Here is a 20,912-nt window from a genome sequence, read left to right as displayed (position 1 = left end):
AATAACGCTCTATAAATCTCTCATCATACCTGTTCTAATGTATGGGTCGAGAGATAATGGGAAGGCTCAGTGAACTACAGAAAAGTCTCGTCGGCGATTAATGATCCTATCCGTGGTGCCAAGCGCTACGTTATGGGAATGGACGAAGATGCTCTGGAACAGATCATATTCTTATCGGCACCTATATTTGGAAGCAGACGAAGGGGAAGACTTTCACTAAGGAGACTTAATCTCCCTTGTTGTCAGTTTTGTTGAAACAAGGACTTAATATGCAACGCCAGAATCGCCTAGGCGGTTAAGTGCCAATTATTGATGGAACGAGACGAGTACTGAGTGAGTAGTATCGATACTTTTACAAGTAAAGTATCGATACTTTACTTCGACACTTTTCTCCGATACTTTACCAAGTGCCGATGGTCTGCATGTTTAAGCAAAGAGGATAAATATAATAAGAGCCGTCACTCGTTATTTTTTAGGCTTTTACTCGATGTAAACTACGAGGTAGTCGCTACTTTTTTTGGGCGAGATGTTTATAAATGTCTTCTATACATTTTCATTGGGTATTTGTGTTTATTTTTCCGACTGTATTTAATTAATTATTTAATTCTCTTTCCAAAAAACACGTTTGCATAAAGTGACAACACCGCATGGATAAATGGAAGGCAATTCAAAAATGTTCCTCATAAAACAAAAGTAGCGACTACCTCACAGTTTACATCGAGTAAATTCCTAAAAAAAAAACGAGTGACGACTCTTATTATATTTATCCTCTTTGGTTTAAGATCAACAAAGTATAGCCCAATTACACCATAACTTGAGCACAAATTGAGATCATCGGCGATGTGGTAAAAGCTCCACATTTGACTTAAACCGACTTTTTGATAATGGTGGAGTGGGAGACGATTTCTGCACAAAAGTATGTGTTTATTTTCCAGAGTCACTAACTTCAATAAAATTATGAAAACCTGCTAACTCCATAAAATTTCAATACATTTTAAGCTGTCATGCTATAGAGCTTTTTCGTTCTACTGTGGAATTTTGGTGGATGGAGTTAGCAGCTGTTACAGCATCGTCGACGATATATTGGCATTGAAAATGGTCGAAATCAGATTATCCCCACGCCTGCTTTCAAAAATGGGAAAAAGGAACAATGCTTTAACAAATACTGCTGAAGTGGCGGAACATGATGAGGGGCTAAAAAAAATTACGATGTACAATATAAATTTATTACAGTTTTGTAAAATTGGCGCAGCGCCGCCTACATTCGGCAGAAGAAAATTTAAAAGTTTTGCCACCGTTAATCAAAAGCCTTTGATATCACTTACCCCAAACCTGCGGTTTGCTAACTATTGGCATTGGCTTACAAAATTACGTAGCACCGCCGCACAGTGGCATTTTGCATGATTTAGACACGAAAAATTAATAACTCACTGAAAAATGAATATATTTCATTCCAACCAAGTGCATATGTTTGTATGCTTTACCCCCCTTCAGAGAGGATAGGCGATGGGGGTGGGGTTGGACCCCCTCCAAAAATTTGGAATTTACTCCAAACAAAAACTTTCTTATAGCCTAATCTTGTTCTTTTCTTCACAATTGAACATACCTATATTTAAATTTCTTATTTTCTTCAAACCATGAAGCAAACTTTCCAAGAAAATTAACTTTGGTGTAATTCACTTGAATCCATCTCATACAAAGTTTGATAAAACAAGTAAGGAAGGCTAAGTACATACTCAGTTGAGAGCTGTGGAGACAAAGTAAGGGAAAATCACCATATTGTAAAAAGAACCTAGGGTAACCCTGGAATGTGTTTGTATCACATCTGTATCAAATGGAAGGTATTAAAGAGAATTTTAAGAGGAAGTGGACCATAGTTCTATAGATGGACGCCATTTAGGGATATCGCCATAAAGGTGGACCAGGCCTGACTCTAGAATTTGTTTGTACGATATGGGTATCAAATGAAATGTGTTAATGATAATTTTAAAAGGGAGTGGGCCTAAGTTCTATAGGTGGACGCCTTTTCGAGATATCGCCATAAAGGTGGACCAGGGGTGACTCTAGAATTTATTTTGTACGATATGGGTATCAAATGAAAGATATTAATGAGTATTTTAAAAAGGCGTGGGCCTAAGTTCTATAGGTGGACGCCGTTTCGAGATACCGCCATAAAGGTGGACCAGGGGTGACTCTAAAATTTATTTTGTACGATATGGGTATCAAATGAAAGGTATTAATGAGTATTTTAAAAGGGCGTGGGCCTAAGTTCTATAGATGGACGCCGTTTCGAGATATCGCCATAAAGATGGATCAGGGGTGACTCTAGAATTTGTTTGTACGATATGAGTATCAAATGAAAGGTGTTAATGAGTATTTTAAGAGGGCGTGGGCCTTAGTTCTATATGTGGACGCCTTTTCGAGATATCGCCATAAAGGTGGACCAGGGGTGACTCTAGAATCTGTTTGTACTATATGGGTATCAAATGAAAGGTGTTAATGAGTATTTTGAAAGGGAGTGGGCCTTAGTTCTATAGGTGGACGCCTTTTCGGAATATCGCCATAAAGGTGGACCAGGGGTGACTCTAGAATTTATTTTGTACGATATGGGTATCAAACGAAAGGTGTTAATAAGTGTTTTAAAACGGAGTGGGCCTTAGTTCTATAGGTGGACGCCTTTTCGGAATATCGTTATAAAAGTGGGCCAGGGTTGACTTTAGAATGCGTTTGAACAATATGGGTATCAAACGAAAGGTGCTAATAAGTGTTTTAAAACGGAGTGGGCCTTAGTTCTATAGATGGACAACTTTTCGGAATATCGTTATAAAAGTGGACCAGGGGTGACTCTAGAATGCGTTTGTATAATATGGGTATCAAATGGAAGGTGTTAATGAGTATTTTAAGAGGGCGTGGGCCTTAGTTCTATATGTGGACGCCTTTTCGAGATATCGCCATAAAGGTGGACCAGGGGTGACTCTAGAATTTGTTTGTACTATATGGGTATCAAACGAAAGGTGTTAATAAGTGTTTTAAAACGGAGTGGGCCTTAGTTCTATAGGTGGACGCCTTTTCGGAATATCGTTATAAAAGTGGACCAGGGTTGACTCTAGAATGCGTTTGTACAATATGGGTATCAAACGAAAGGTGTTAATAAGTGTTTTAAAATGGAGTGGGCCTTAGTTCTATAGGTGGACGCCTTTTCGGAATATCGTTATAAAAGTGGACCAGGGGTGACTCTAGAATGCGTTTGTACAATATGGGTATCAAACGAAAGGTGTTAATAAGTGTTTTAAAATGGAGTGGGCCTTAGTTCTATAGGTGGACGCCTTTTCGGAATATCGTTATAAAAGTGGACCAGGGTTGACTTCAGAATGCGTTTGAAAAATATGGGTATCAAAAGAAAGGTGCTAATAAGTGTTTTAAAACGGAGTGGGCCTTAGTTCTATAGATGGACGACTTTTCGGAATATCGTTATAAAAGTGGACCAGGGTTGACTCTAGAATGCGTTTGTACAATATGGGTATCAAACGAAAGGTGTTAATAAGTGTTTTAAAATGGAGTGGGCCTTAGTTCTATAGGTGGACGCCTTTTCGGAATATCGTTATAAAAGTGGACCAGGGGTGACTCTAGAATGCGTTTGTATAATATGGGTATCAAAAGGAAGGTGTTAATGAGTATTTTAAAAGGGCGTGGGCCTTAGTTCTATAGGTGGACGGACGCCTTTTCGAGATATCGCCATAAAGGTGCACCAGGGGTGACTCTAGAATTTGTTTGTACGATATGGGTATCAAATGAAAGGTGTTAATGGGTATTTTAAAAAGGAGTGGGCCTTAGTTCTATATGTGGACGCCTTTTCGAGATATCGCCATAAATGTGGACCAGGCGTGACTCTAGAATTTGTTTGTACTATATGGGTATCAAATGAAAGGTGTTAATGAGTATTTTAAAATGGCGTGGGCCTTAGTTCTATAGGTGGATGCCTTTTCGAGATATCGCCATAAACGTGGACCAGGGGTGACTCTAGAATTTGTTTGTACGATATGGGTATCAAATGAAAGGTGTTAATGAGTATTTTAAAAGGGCGTGGGCCTTAGTTCTTAAGGTGGACGCCTTTTCGAAATATCGCCATAAAGGTGGACCAGGGGCGACTCTAGAATTTGTTTGTACGATATGGGTATCAAATGAAAGGTGTTAATGAGTATTTTAAAAAGGAGTGGGCCTTAGTTCTATATGTGGACGCCTTTTCGAGATATCGCCATAAACGTGGACCAGGGGTGACTCTAGAATATGTTTGTACGATATGGGTATCAAATTAAAGGTATTAATGAGGGTTTTAAAAGGGGGTGGCCCTTAGTTGTATATGTGAAGGCGTTTTCGAGATATCGACCAAAATGTGGACCAGGGTGATCCAGAACATCATCTGTCGCGTACCGCTAATTTATTTATATATGTAATACCACGAACCCTTCCAAGATTTTAAGGGCTTTTGATTTCGCCCTGCAAAACTTTTTCATTTTCTTCTACTTAATATGGGAGGTGTCACACCCATTTTACCAAGTTTTTTTCTAAAGTTATATTTTGCATCAATAGACCAATACAATTACCATGTTTCATCCCTTTTTTCCTATTTGGTATATAATTATGGCATTTTTTTCATTTTTCGTAATTTTCGATATCGAAAAAGTGGGCGTGGTCATAGTCGGATTTCGGCCATTTTTTACACCAATACAAAGTGAGTTCAGATAAGTACGTCAACTGAGTTTAGTAAAGATATATCGATTTTTGCTCAAGTTATCGTGTTATCGGCCGAGCGTAAGGACAGACGGTCGACTGTGTATAAAAACTGGGCGTGGCTTCAACCGATTTCGCCCTTTTTCACAGAAAACAGTTATCGTCCTAGAATCTACGCCTCTAACAAATTTCACAAGGATTGGTAAATTTTTGTTCGACTTATGGCATTAAAAGTATCCTAGACAAATTAAATGAAAAAGGGCGGAGCCACGCCCATTTTGAAATTTTCTTTTATTTTTGTATTTTGTTGCACCATATCATTACTGTAGTTGAATGTTGACTTAATTTACTTATATACTGTAAAGGTATTAACTTTTCTTTTAAAATTTGAATTTAAAAAAAAACGCCGTTCTCCGATTTTGCAAATTTTTATTAAGCAGGCATATAGTAATAAGTGTAACGTTCCTGCCAAATTTCATCATGATATCTTCAACGACTGCCAAACTACAGTTTGCAAAACTTCTAAATTACCTTCTTTTAAAAGTGGGTGGTGCTACGCCCATTGTCCACAATTTTACTAGTTTTCTATTCTGCGTCATAAGTTCAACTCACCTACCAATTTTCATCGCTTTATCCGTATTTGGTAAGGAATTATCACACTTTTTCGATTTTTCGAAATTTTCGATATCGAAAAAGTGGGCGTGGTTATTGTCCGATATCGTTTATTTTAAATAGCGATCTGAGATGAGTGCCCAGGAACCTACGTACCAAATTTCATCAAGATACCTCAAAATTTACTCAAGTTATCGTGTTAACGGACAGACGGACGGACGGACATGGCTCAATCGAATTTTTTTTCGATACTGATGATTTTGATATATTGAAGTCTATATCTATCTCGATTCCTTTATACCTGTACAACCAACCGTTATCCAATCAAAGTTAATATACTCTGTGAGCTCTGCTCAACTGAGTATAAAAATTCGAACTTTACTGCAGCATTCATCATACAATCCCTCGTCTCTATTTACTCCCTCCCTAAAACAGTACACACGTGGTCTAAAACGGCTTTATACTTTTGCTTTTGGCCACGTTCTGCAACCCATACCTCATACAACTCCCTCTTTGTGATCGTCATTATATCAAAAGGGGGACGGGGATGAAAAATCATTTGAGTTATATGCAATAATATTGAATTATTGTAGAAATTCAAAAATTATTGTAGTACAGCCAAAGAGGATAAATAACTTTTGGCAGGCTTTTCTTTTAACAGTTTTATATATTTTCAGCAAAAAAATAATACACATTAAAAAACTCACAATTTCGTAAAAAATACTCAACCAAAAAAATTGACTTGACAAGCTTATGTGGGTGGTCGGCAAGCATCGGTGCAATTTAGAAACGCAACATCAAACCCATGAAGAATTAAACAAGGGATACCACAGGATGGTATCCTATCCCCACTTTTGTTTAACTTCTTCATATAAAAGCTACCTTCGCCACCAGAAGGAGTTACTATCGTTTCCTACGCCGATGACTGCACAATAATGGCCACAGGCCCAGGCCCACAGATCGATGAGCTTTGCAACAAAATAAACGGCCATCTCCCTGATCTCTCCAGTTTTTTCACCTCGCGAAACCTGACGTTATCACCGACTAAATTATCGGCGACCTTATTTACAACGTGGATGTCCCAAATGTCGACCATTTTGAACATCCCCGTCAATGACATTACGCTACCGACTGTCTTACAACCCAAAACTGTGGGTGTGACGTTTGATCAGGATCTACATTTTGGTGAGCATGCAGCCGTAATTGTATCGAAAATCCAAAGCCGTAATAACATCCTCAAATCTCTTGATGGTAGTACTTCCGGAAAAGATAAAGAAACGCTCATTACCACTTACAAAGCAATTGCCCAGCCGATTGCATGCCAAGCGTCCCCGATATTATCGCCAAGCCTAAAGACTACTCACTGGAAGAAGCTACAGGCCTGCCAAAATACTGCCCTCAGAACCGCCACGGGTTGTCTTCTTATGTCCCCAGAACACCATCTACATAATGAGGCGAGAATACTCCCCATTAGGGAGAGAAATGAACTGCTAACCAAACAGTTCCTGTTGAATACCCAGACACCTGCGCATCCCAACAGACATCTGATTGACGAGCCAATACCGCCCAGGGGCTTAAGGAGTCATCTCCGTAAGCATTATGAGGAAATACGACACCTGAGAACACAGCCGTATGAAGCCAAAAAACACAAGTAGGTCCTCAGAGAACTCCACAAACAGGCGACGAACCTCTATGCCAGGAAGTACCCGGTGAATCCTGTACTCAAAGAACAATACCCTAAATTTGCAGAAGAGGAACGATCCCCAGGGAAACGCGAGTCACTCTAGCTGCACTTCGATCTGGATACTGTAACAGGTTAAACTCTTACCTATCCAGAATCAACCCCGACATAAAAAACATATGTCCTGCTTGTAACGTGTCCTCACATGACACCAAACATCTCTTCAACTGTATTGTGGAACCAACGACTCTAACACCCCTCTCATTATGGTTCTCCCCTGTTGAAACAACAAGTTTCCTTGGACTCCTGTTAGAGGATATTGATGACAATTTGTGATCGGTCGCACCTATTGGATGGGGCGGAGCACTGCTACAACAGCAACAACAACAACCCACCTTAAATTTTAGGAAAAAGTTAAATCAAAATATTTTAGAAAACTTTATTTAAACGGTGTCGCCTCGCGGCAGTACTAGTAACAAATAGAGGCAACACTGTCCTATATTGCACAAACACGATTCCACCCTGGTCCAGTTTGAAATATAGTTAATTACCTATTCGCATACCGAAAAGGAGCGGCTGATACTAGCTTAAATAATAATATTGTTACGAATATTAGCAACACTTAGGGGTACTGTCATCTCTAAGCGATGCTAAGCAGTGACTTGTATGCACATCAATAGATCAATCATTATGTCTACACATAAGTACGTACATGCAGCGGAGAAGAGACGCACAAACACATGCAGATATCTTATCTGAGATGCTCACAAAAGTATGCAATTATAATTGTGGAAGTGTCGCTCACAAATACACGTGCATATGAGAAGCTATACACGTGCATCTGTAGTTATAATTTTATAGCAGTAACTAAATTCTGGAAGCGCCTAGAAGATGCAACGAGGAAATCACAGAGTATAAAAGGCAGCAACAGTAGAGGCGCTTCAATCAGTTTTATTTAAGAAGCTATCTGGCGAGCAATAGTAGTGTTATTGTGAAGAACTTTAATAAAGGCCATTTTGCATTATTGAATAGTGGACTTATTTATTCAACAGTTTAGTGATTCGAACGTTAGCAGAAGATTGCAAAAAAGGGGAATTTCACCAAATTAGTTACAATTGGTGTCAGAAGAGGAATTGTTGAATAAATTCCGAAGATTGGGAATATAACTTGGACATGGCAAAGTTGAGTGGATTGACGATGCAGCAACTGAAGGAGGAGTTGGAAGTCCGTGGATTGGCTACTTTTGGCAATAAATCCCAGCTACAAAGGCGACTAAGTGTAGCTATGGTATTTGAAGGAATCAATGCTGAGGAGTATGTTTTTCATTTTGATAGGGACAAAAAAACAACAAAAATGGAAGAAAAAAACGAAACACCGCAGACAGTGACGAGCACAATATCTGCACAAACATCGACAATGGCATCTCAGCTGGAGTCACAGGAGGCACGCATTTCAGAAATGGCGTCGCAAATTTCATCTCAATCTCAGAAGACATATATGTCATCTCAACTGGAAGCACAAGAGGCACGTATATCTGGAATGTCGGCACAAATTTCGGAACAGGTATCATCGCAGCTCCTTGCGAAGCTGGAAGAGCAGGATGCAAAAATTTTACAACTCGAGGACAAAATTTATGCCGAGATAGCAGCGTTGAAAGGTCTTATGCAACAGTTACAACTAAATCGCCCAGCTGTTACAGTGAGCAATCCGAAGGTAAAAACTGCATCTTTTGACGGTTTTGTTCCTTTCCAGGTATTCAAGCTTCAGTCTGAGAAGACGTCAGCAGTGAACAACTGGAATGCTGAAGATAAAGTTGCTGCACTGTTCGTGGCATTGAAAGGGCCTGCAGCTGAAATCTTACAGACACGTCCAGAGTACGAACGGAACAACTATGAAACATTGATGAGCGCTCTAGAGAGACGTTACGGAAGCGAGCATAGGAAACAGATATATCAAATTGAGTTGCAAAATCGCTACTAAAAAGCGACTGAGACTTTGCAAGAGTTTGCGTCGGATGTCGAAAGACTGGCCCATCTAGCAAATGCGGACGCACCCGTGGAATACACCGAGAGGGTAAAAATCCAGAGCTTCATAAATGGCATACGAGATGTGGAAACGAAACGAGCTACATATGCGAATCCAAAACTAACATTTGTTGAAACGTTATCGCATTCACTGACTCAGGAAACAGCCTCACTTTTGAGTAAGCCAGCGTACAAAGCTCATCGCGTGGAAGTGGAAGGCCCAGACTGGGTAGACACAATTTTGGAAGCACTGAAGGGGTTACAACAGAAAAATGCCGGAGTTATGAAGTGTTCCAAGTGCGGTAACCCAATTCACATTGCACGTCATTGCAGCATCGGTCCTGGTAGTTCCCACTTGGGTGGCCGTAAACGCAAAGCGGGCGGAGATGAGCAACAGCGTGCCAGATGTAAAAGTCGAGAGCTAGCTCCAGCTGTTGGATGTCCTGTGATATCTGTCTCGCAAATTGGAAGAAAATCGATTAGTCTTAACGTCAGAGGAAATGTGGATGTCAAAGAACGTGTACTGACTGTCTATAGGGGAGTATCTCATTCCTTGATCCGATCCGATTTGGTCAACAGGAGAGTAAAGCCATTACCTGGAGAAAGATTGCGTACGATTACTGGAGAGTGTAACCAAGTCCAGGGAGAAGTGTTATGTGAAGTCTTAATTGGGGAGGTCATGGTTCTATACAAATTTGTTGTAGCGGAGATTATTGATGAAGCCATATTGGAAGTGGACTTCTTAGTTGACCATGACATCAGGATCGACATGCAGAGAAGGATTATGCGTTATAAGAACCAGGATATACCACTTAACTTCAGTTTGGCGAAAGGGCTCAGTAGTAATCGAGTACTGGTGGAGAAGACTCGACAAAGACCACGAAAGTTAAAGGCAAAGGTTGATGGATCGAATGGGCCAATAAAGCGAAATCAAAAGTACCTGCGAGAGAAACACTGGCATTGACAAAAACAAATGGACGCACGAAAACGAAGGAACGAATTTTCCAGAAAGAATGCAAGGGTGGTTTCAAGCCAGCGCGCACTACTGTTGTGAAACGGCAAGACGATACTGATGAGACAAAGTCAATCCGTCAAGATCAAGCTCTGCGAAGTAGTTCCTCATTGGCCAAAGAACAGAGTGTGAGGGAACGGCCCAGAGTAATGAGTAGTCAGATAAAACATTGGCATGACAAGAACTTTAATTCGGAAGGTTTCTTGGAGGGAGATTTGGTACTGCTATACAACCCTCACCGGCGGAAAGGTGTTCCATCCAAATATCGGTGGAGTTGGGAAGGCCCGTACAGAGTTGTGAAGAGGATCAGTGATATCATCTACCGCATACAAACAATTGGGAAACCACGAAATAGAAGGGTGGTTCATTTGGAAAGGCTAGCAGCGGTTAGATCGAGAGATTTGTCTGATCGGGACGATCAGACCTAGGTGGAGGGCAGTGTTACGAATATTAACAACACTAGTACCCCTTAGTCATCTCTAAGCGATGCTAAGCAGTGACTTGTATGCACATCTACACATATGTACGTACACGCAGCGGAGAAGAGACGCACAAACACATGCAGATATCTTATCTGAGATGCTCCCAAAAGTATGCAATTATAATTGTGGAAGTGTCGCTCATAAATACACGCGCATATGAGAAGCTATACACGTGCATCTGTAGTTATAATTTTATAGCAGTAACTAAGTAAATTCTGGAAGCGCCTAGAAGATGCAACGAGGAAATCACAGATTATAAAAGGCAGCAACAGTAGAGGCGCTACAATCAGTTTTAGTTAAGACGCTATCTGGCGAGCAATAGTAGTGTTATTGTGAAGAACTTTAATAAAGGCCATTTTGCATTATTGAATAGTGGAGTTATTTATTCAACAGTTTAGTGATTCGAACGTTAGCAGAAGATTGCAAATAAGGGGAATTGCACCAAATTCGTTACAATATTGTGACGAATATTAGTATCTCTAAGCCGATACTAAGGAGTATGTACGTAAACAAATCAATCATCATTTGCACACAAACATGCGTGGCAACGGAGAGATATTCACAGGTGCATGTAATCATCGGTCGCTCACATATACACACGCATATGGATACAAATTACAAATATACGTGTATATAGCTGCTAAACAAGCATCAGGTTCACGAAATTACTAGACCTTAGGAGAAATGGGTGAACGAGGAAACCGAAGAGTATAAAAGCAGCACAAGCTGAGGCATCACTAATCAATTTGATTTAAGCACGCTATTAGGTGCGAACTATAAGTGTTATTGTGAAGTACTTTCACAGTAGTCTAATAAAGACCATTTTGCATTATTGAATATTGGGGTTGTTTATTTGACAATTTAGCGATACGAACGTTAGTAGAAGGTTGCAAATAAGCAGAAATACCCTAAATTCGTTACAATATCTCCAAAGCGGATAACGGCGACAGAACGACAGAGATACGAAAATGTTCAGAACATATTTTTCATCACATATCAAAAGATAAAGGCCTTATCGATCAATTTCGAGACTGACGTATGTATATCCCGAAATCCTGCTCACGAAATCGGGTCGGGACTTCATATCCTAGTGCGTGCTATTAGTCAGCTTTCGAAATGATATTTGGTGTATTACGTTTGGCTGCACATATGCACATGTGTAGATAGATAGTAAGAGTAGGTATGTGTGTTGGTTTTTGATTTTTTGTTCCCGACGAGTTCACCTTTCAAAATTCCAAAACGGCAGGTGTTTTGAAGCGATGCGATCAACACGCATGAGCCCATGCAAACATATCTACATAAAAAAAAATTGGAAAATTACTTTATAATATGTACCTATAGGCTCCTCGGAATAGCACAGCTACCTTAACTTGGGAATGAAGATAATTGGTAAATCTTCAAAATCGTATTATATTCGTATTCCTTTTGTTCCCTAATTTCGTTGTTGTTAATTTAATTTCTTATGAGCCAAATAGTTTTTAAAACAACTAAGCTAAAATATTTGGAGGCAGATATGCTTAAACGCACACAAATACATGGATATATACACTGTCATATCCTGTAAAAAGGTTAGTAGAACGATATGACACCAAGGTTATAATAACTATAATTACAGGGGATAGTGAGCATGATACGTTTAGTTCTCAAGACATTGCTGATTAGATTGCAGCAATGTTGGTTTGTTTTAAAACAAAAAACGGTATGGCAACGTAGCAACAGTTACAACTGGCTTATAGAAATCTGCTAATTTAGGGGCGTTTCCACCCTCCCGTTCGGTGATCTGTTGAATAGAGTGCCAGTCTCCAGTTAATGGGAGATGGAATGAGGAAACTGCCCTTAGTTGTTTTTCTGTTGATGAACGCGTACTGTTGAAACTTTTCCTTACATTTAAACATGGCTACCTTCCTTCACACATCGACGATGAACTGAATATTCGGGTGCTCTCATCCAGATGACGTTTTCCCTTATTCTGACAAGATCGGCATGCATATTTTAGAGAATTGTTCATCATACAAAACTGTCTTTGAATTCTGCTCCGACGGAGTAGATTTTAGTATACTTATGCACTATATACACCGCTACCAGAATTTTTTAGATGAAAAGGTTAAAATGACTTTATATGCCAAACGGAATATAGAACAAATTTTTCAGAAAACTAATTTCATTCAGCCCCCTAAATTCAGCTTTCGCTAATGCTAAACTCCATCGCCAACAAAAATCTAAAACAGTATCAGTATATCGGGTTTTCCATCATTGTCGATTGGGGTATCGGGTTCGTCCACTGCCACGCTAGCTAGCAATGAGGACAAGTGTTCCTTCTACAACTTAAGCCCATTCTGTACGTTGGAATTCAAGGGGTTGATAAGCGCAATACAACGCTTTATAGCTTCAAAGCTTCCGCAACCCAGTTGTCGAACTCACCTACGCGGGGAATCCTGCTAGAAATATGAATGCATCATACACATATTTAGTAGGCGAGGCTCTGGCAACCCTAAACTCCTCATGGTACTATGCGATGGGGTGGGACTAGAAGGCTGGCCTAGAAGGTTTAATGAGGTCTATTAATAGGATCTGTATCCAGCAAAGGACCATCAACATCGATAACACTCCCCAAGACCTTAGGGGAGTATATTTATTGTTAATACAACAACAACAACAACAACTCTGTACGTCAGTTACCAGATCGCCATTATCGTTCCTGCAGGAATCTGCCCGGTCTTGAAATCTTCTGCCATTCGCCGGATTTTTCGGTAGAATTTTCGGGCATTATTCCTATCAGTCAGCATCTGAAGATATGTATATATCTACACATAAAGCAGTATACATATTGTGACGAATATTAGCAACACTAAGGGATACTAAGCAGTGACTCGTATGCACATCAACAAATCAATCATTATGTCTACCCATATGTCCATACGAGCAGCGGAGAGTAACGTACAAACACATGCATATATCTGAGATACTCCCAAAAGTATGCAATCATTTGTGCAAGTATCACTCACATATACACGCGCATGGGCTATGAGAGAAGCTATAAAATCGTGCATCTGTAGTTATAGCTGAGAAATTTATAGCTGATAACTAACTAGCAAATTCTAGAAATAGAAGCGCCTAGAAATATGTCAACGAAGAAACCAAACAGTATAAAAACCAGCCACAGTTGTGGTACGACAACCAGTTTGATTTAAGCAAGCTATCAGTTGCGAAGTATAAGTCAAGTAGTCTAATAAATACCATTTTTGCATTATTCAATATTGGAGTTATTTATTCAATGGTTTAGTAATTCGAACGTTAGCAGAAGATTTGGAATAAGCGGAATTTCACTTAAGGCTTGGTTTCCTCCAAAAGCGGTACCGCTATGTTACGACCGCTAAAGAGCGGCCGGTAGACTCACCGTTTCTAGCGGCAACGCTTTGTTGGAAACTACAAACTGTTACGGCAGACGAGTTGCAAAAGTTAATTTTACATTTTTGCATGTTTGTTTTAGTTTTTTTATAATTTTTCTTTTAATAAACTCAGAAGAAAAAAGTTTTAATTCAAAAATGTTGTTTATTTTATAAATAATTTGAAATATTTGACAAAATATTCACCGCTTTGACAATAGCGGTGGGAAAAAACGGTGATGACGGAGTTTCTACCGTCATGAACGCAGGGTTGTTTTATGCCCGGCCGCTATATTATGTTACGGTAAACTTCACCGTGTTCTTAGTTTCCACATAATTACTTTTACATTACAATATTTTTGACAACGTACTCTACCGCTGTGTATCGGCCGCTATATAGCGGCACCGCTTTCGAGGAAACCAAGCCTTAAATTCGTTACAATTTGTGTTAGAAGAGGAATTGTTGAACAAATTCCAAAGATTGCGAATACAACTTGGATATGGCAAAGTTGAGTGAATTGAGGATCCAGCAACTGAAGAAGGAGTTGGAGAGCCGTGGATTGAATACAACCGGCAATAAGATCAAACTTCAAGCACGGCTACGAGAGGTATTGGAGTTGGAAAGAATTAATGTGGACGAGTATGTCTTTTATCCTGATGTGGAAGAATCAACAACAAAAATTGAAGAGAAAAACGAAACATCGCAGACAGTTACCAGCACAGACTTGAACATGATATTAGCTGCAATATCTGCACAAACATCGACAGTAACATCAATGTCGTCGCAAATGTCATCTCAACTGTAAGAACAGAAGACATATATGGCATCACAATTGGAAATACAGGAGGCACGCATTTCAGAAATGTCGTCGCAAATAACATCCAAGATGGAAACACAACTAGAATCCCAGGAGAACCGTATAACATCCAAGATTGAAGCACAGAAACGCGTATTTCAGAAATGTCGACACAGATAACAGCCAAGATTGAAGCACAGGAAACACAAATTTCATCACAGCTGGAAAAACAAAGTACATATATGGCAACTCAACTGAAAGAACAAGAGACACGCATAACAGTACAACTAGAAGCACAAGAGGCGCGTATATCATCAAAACTCGAAGCGCGCATGGACGAAAAAATAATGCAGTTTGAAGAAAAATTCGAGACAGAGGTGGATGCTTTGGGAGGTCGTATACAGCAATTGCAACTTCATCGTCCGGCTGCTTCAGCGAGTAACACGAAGGTAAAAACTCCATCTTTTGACGGTTCTGTTCCTTTCCAGGTCTTTAAGCTACAGTTTGAGAAGACAGCACCAGTGAATAACTGGAATGTGGAAGATAAAATTGCATAGAAAACAGATATACCAAATTGAGTTGCAAAACCGTTACCAAAAAGCAAATGAGACATTGCAGGAGTTTGCTTCGGATGTTGAAAGGTTGGCTCATTTGGCAAATGCGGACGCACCCGTGGAATACACTGAAAGGGTAAAGATTCAGAGCTTTATAAATGGCATACGGGACGTCGAAACAAAGCGAGCTACATACGCAAATACAAAGCCAAGATTTGCAGAAACCGTATCACATGCATTGACTCACCAGCTTACAAAGCTCATCGTGTGGAAGTAGAAAGACCAGAGTGGGTAGACGCAATTTTGGAAGCTTTAAAGGGAACGCAACAGAAGAATAATGATGTAGTCAAATGCTTTAATTGTGGTAAGCCAGGGCACATTGCACGTCATTGCAGTACCAATCCTAATAGTTCCAACAATGTGGGTGGCCGTAAACGCAGGGCTGAAGGAGATGAGCAAATCTCCAAGTCCACCCAATCGTTAAACTAAAGCGAGCCGCAATTGAAGGCCCCATAATCTCTATCTCGCAAATTGAAAGAAGGTCAAACAATCTTACTGTCGGAGGGCAAGGAACGGTTACTGACTGTAGATACGGTTGCATCTCATTCCATCATTCCAGCGGATTTAGTCAACAGGAAAATAAGACCATTGCATGGAGCAAGATTGCCTACAGCCACTGGAGAAGACACCACGGTTCTAGGAGAAGTATCATGTGAAGTCGCAATTGGGAACGTCACGGTAGTACACAATTTTATAGTGGCAGAGATTGTTGATGAAAATCATAATTGGAGTGGACTTCTTAATCGACCAAGGCATCAAGATCGACATGTAAAGCAAGACGATGCGATATAAGAACATGGATGTGTCACTTAATTTCGGCTACGAGAGAGACTTCAGCAGTAAGCGAGTGCTGATGGAAGAGAGTCAGCAAATACCACCAAAATCAGAAGCAGTAATCTGGGCAAAGGTTGATGGAGATTGTGGGACAAACAGATTGTGAGTTGTCGAACCAGCAAACAAATCAACACTGAACGTACTTGAAGGAAAAAGCCTGGCTATAACAAAACAAGATGGACGTATCCCCGTAAGAGTACTCAATGAGTTCAAGTCACCACTCAAACTGACCAGAGGAGCTATTTTGGGAAGATGCCAAGTGGCTGAAGTAGTAATCAATTGTGAACAGCTCCAGGAAGATGTTTCAACTAGCAATATTGATCTTTCAAATGACATCATGGCATGGACGGAGGGGCTAGAGGAAGACTATCAGAGTAAGGCAAAAGAACTGCTTCTAAATTACGCAAATATATTTGACCAGGGTGGTTCCAAACAAGGCCGCACCTACGTTGTGAAACACCAAATTGACACTGGAGATGCGAGGCTGATCCTTCAAGCTCCACGTAGTGTTCCACTTGAGAAGCGGGAAGTTGTGAGTCAAATCATACAAGAAATGATCGACAGCGGCGTCATCGAACCATCAGCTAGTCCATGAAGCTCACCGGTAGTACTTGTAAAGAAGAAGGATGGAAAAATGAGGTTTTGCGTGGACTACCGGAAGTTGAATGACGTTACGAAAAAGGATAGCTACCCATTGCCAAGAATCGACGACACTCTGGACTCGCTATCTGGTACGAACTGGTTTTCCGCACTGGACTTGAAAAGCGGCTACTGGCAAGTGGAAGTGAAGGAGGAAGACAAAGAGAAAACAGCCTTCAGTGTCGGTGATGGTCTTTGGCAATTTACAGTGATGCCTTTTGGATGTTGTAATGCACCAGCTACTTTTGAGAGACTGAGGGACCAGGTACTGAAAGGACTACATTGGAAAACATGCTTGGTGTACCTGGATGACATCATCGTATTGTGCAAGAACTTTGAACTTGGAGGAAATTTTCCAGAGAATAGCTGGCACTGGTCTGAAACTAAGTCCCAAAAAGTGTTCGCTGTTTAAAAAGGAAGTAAATTATTTGGGACACAAGGTAACGAAAGAAGACATCTGTACAGCGAATGAAAAGATAGAGGCAGTAAAGGATTGGCCAAGACCACAGAACTTGCATGAATTAAGAAATTTCCTTGGGCTGTGCACATATTACCGCCGATTTGTACCAAACTTTTCCAGCGTAGCCCATAGCCTCCATGAGCTTACAAGAAAAAATAAAGCTTTTGAATGGAAGAAGGAGAAAGAAGTGGCTTTCCAAACATTAGAGGAGCGTTTGTGCACTGCCCCAATGTTGGCATATCCGATTCCAGGAGCAACATTTATTCTAGATACAGATGCGAGTGGATATGCCATAGGAGGCGTTTTGTCACAACTGGTTGATGGACAGGAGAAGGTAGTTGCATATTACAGCCGTTCTATTGGAAAACGTGAAAGGAACTACTGCGTTACACGGAGAGAGCTGTTGGCATTGGTAGAGTGCATTAAACATTTTCATAAATACCTCTACGGCCAGCGATTCCGCGTCAGGACAGATCACGCAGCGTTTAAATGGCTTCTGCAGTTCCGTAATCCAGAAGGACAATTGGCACGGTGTATTGAGCGGCTACAATGCTATGACTTTTCCACTGAGCATCGGAAAGGTAGTATCCATGGGAATGCCGATGCAATGTCACGAAGACCATGTAGTTTGGAATGCAAGCACTGTTCAAAGGCGGAGGCTAAAGAAGACATTATAGATGTCCGGCTAATGACTATAACGTGTGCGGATGAATGGGACATGGAAAAACTAAGGAAGTGTCAGCTAGAAGATACAGATTTGTCACATGTTATGCAAGGGCTCGAACGAAACGAAAGGCAAAATAGAGAGGAGATGTCAGCAGAGAGTCCCATTGCGAAGTCATATTGGGCACAGTCGAACAATTTAGAATTGATATCCGGTTGCTTGCATCAAGTATGGGAGAGTGAGGATGGTCAGTGCAAGAAGAAACTGATTGTTGTTCCCAGAAAGAGGATTCCTGACGTGCTCAGCGAGCTGCATAATGGTCCAAGCGGAGGTCATCTTGGAATCACGAAGACGCTCGAGAAGATTAAACAGAGATTCTGTTGGGTTGGTTGCCGTCAGTCGGTCACTGAGTGGATTGCGAACTGCGAGGTTTGCAGCAGAGGGAAGGGCCCAAAACCCGAAGTCATGGCCAGATGAAGCAATATAACTCAGGTGTGCCATTTGAAAGGAGCGCTATGGATGTCGCAGGTCCATTTCCTACTAGCAACTGCGGAAACAAATATGTACTGGTGGTTATGGATTATTTCAGCAAATGGCCAGAGGTATACCTACTCCCAAATCAAGAAGCGGAAACAGTAGCAGAAGTGTTTATAAACAATTGAGTTGCAAGGTATGTTGTACCAATGGAGTTACATTCTGACCAAGGCAGGAATTTTGAATCAGATGTGTTCCAAGAAATGTGTAAGAAATTGGGCATTCGAAAAACACGGACAACTGCATTGCATCCTCAGTCCGATGGCATGGTGGAACGTTTCAATAGAACATTGGAGGAGCATTTAAGGAAAGTAGTAGACAAGTACCATAAGGAGTGGGATACACACATATCATTATTCTTGATGGCTTACCGATCGGCAGTGCATGAGACAACGGGGCAAAACTCTCGCAAAGGTAATTTTTGGCAATGATCTTCAACTGCCAGCTGATTTGAAGTTTGGGATAGATGCCGATGCGGAGAGAAATGTCAAGAAATCCACTGGTGTCCTGGAAGAAGAACGGAGAGAGATACACGATGTGGTAAGACAACGAGCAAAGATTATGAGTGACAAGATGAAAGCCAGATACGATAAAGCAATTAATTCGGAAGGGTTTCAGGAACAAGAATTGGCGCTGTTATAAAACCCACAACAAAAAAAAGGTTTGTCCCCGAAATTTCAGTGTAATTGGGAAGGCCCATACAAAGTTGTAAAACGGATCAACGATGTAGTGTACCGCATACAAACCATTGGAAAACCATGAACCAAAATTAAAGTGGTTCATTTGGAAAGGCTAGCTGCGTTTAGATCGAGAAATTTGTCTGATCGGGACGATCAGACATAGGTAGGGGGCAGTGTGACGAATATTAGCAACACTAAAGGTTACTATCATCTCTAAGCCGATACTAAGCAGTGACTCGTATGCACATCAACAAATCAAACATTATGTCTACCCATATGTCCATAAGAGCAGCGGAGAGTAACGCACAAACACATGCATATATCTGAGATACTCCCAAAAGTATGCAATCATTTGTGCAAGTATTACTCACATATACACGCGCATGGGTTATGAGAGAAGCTATAAAATCGTGCATCTGTAGTTATAGCTGAGAAATTTATAGCTGATAACTAACTAGTAAATTCTAGAAATAGAAGCGCCTAGAAATATGTCAACGAGGAAACCAAACAGTATAAAAAGCAGCAACAGTTGAGACACGACAATCAGTTTGATTTAAGCAAGCTATCAGTTGCGAAGTATAAGTCAAGTAGTCTAATAAATACCATTTTTGCATTATTCAATATTGGAGTTATTTATTCAACAGTTTAGTGATTCGAACGTTAGCAGAAGATGTGGAATAAGCGGAATTTCACTAAATTCGTTACAATATATAAGAACACTCCAAAACTGAAATTCCTTCTAGCATCTTGTGTGACTAACAAAACTAATTTCCTGGAGATTTGAAACGTAAATGACACTGAGCAACACCAATGGGTCAATAAAAAATCATAGCAGACTAGGAAAAATAACGTCCAATTATACTTTCGATTAATCGATCTTCCCGAAAAGTATGACTTCATATGATTTAAATGAAGCAATTCGCAGAGTTTGAACCGCAAAGTAGGAGAGCCAAAAAACTCAATTCATGCGGCAAAACTTAAATTTGTTGCGGTTATGTTTGACTCAATTTAAGAAGGCCATTTTTATACAATTTTTGCTGTGCCACACGATTTTGTAAATTGTCTAAAATTAGTAGGGAAAATTTGTTTAGTACCAACAATGATTTTATGTTAAAAATAAGCTATGTATGAATTCTCTTATGGACATGCTTCATTCTAGAGTCTTACTACAAAGCGCCAATTGCACACAAATCCTCTTCATAGGAGTAAATTTGTATATTTAAATTTTGAATCATGGTTCAATTAATATAGTTTACCCATGTAGTCCTACGCCACCTCGTACTTTTTACCATTCAAACACCGAAGTGGTTCCTAAAATTTAAAAGTGTTACTTCTTTTAAGCCTCCTTTCAAAATAATAAAGAAAATTTTGAAATAGTATTGAAAATTTCACTTTCCAGAAAGAACTGTGGATTGCATATACTTATTTATTTTTGACAGTTTCTTATGCATTATTCGATAAGAAAAAATTAACTATTTTGGATAAAATTTATTTTAAATTACATAAATTTTAACAGTTGTGGTTAATTTTGCTTTGGGTTTCTTTTTTCATCTTAGGGTGTAGCTGCTGATTATATTAAGATAGGATAGGGAAGTTTTTATTTCTATTAAAGATATTGCCCTAAATATGGCGTGTCTGTTCCTAATTTATCCTTATACATAATGTTTGTACCTTACAATTATAGTTCGGCAATAAAAAGGGGCGCGATTTATATAACAGATATTGTCATATTAAGTTTTGTCCAACTTTACTGACTTTTTGA

The 20,912-nt window shown here is 40.0% G+C and overlaps 1 protein-coding gene across 3 annotated transcripts in view; it reads right to left on the bottom strand.

Annotated features, from left to right (window-relative positions):
* bib (big brain) overlaps positions 1–20,912 on the bottom strand; it is a 185,601-nt gene that overhangs the window by 7,602 nt on the left and 157,087 nt on the right. The window lies entirely within an intron of this gene.

The sequence above is a fragment of the Eurosta solidaginis genome, chromosome 2 (assembly GCF_040869045.1).
Source record: "Eurosta solidaginis isolate ZX-2024a chromosome 2, ASM4086904v1, whole genome shotgun sequence".
NCBI lineage: Eukaryota > Metazoa > Arthropoda > Insecta > Diptera > Tephritidae > Eurosta > Eurosta solidaginis.
The sequence above is the reverse complement of the archived record's forward strand: the minus strand, read 5'-3'. Positions and strand labels throughout refer to the sequence as shown.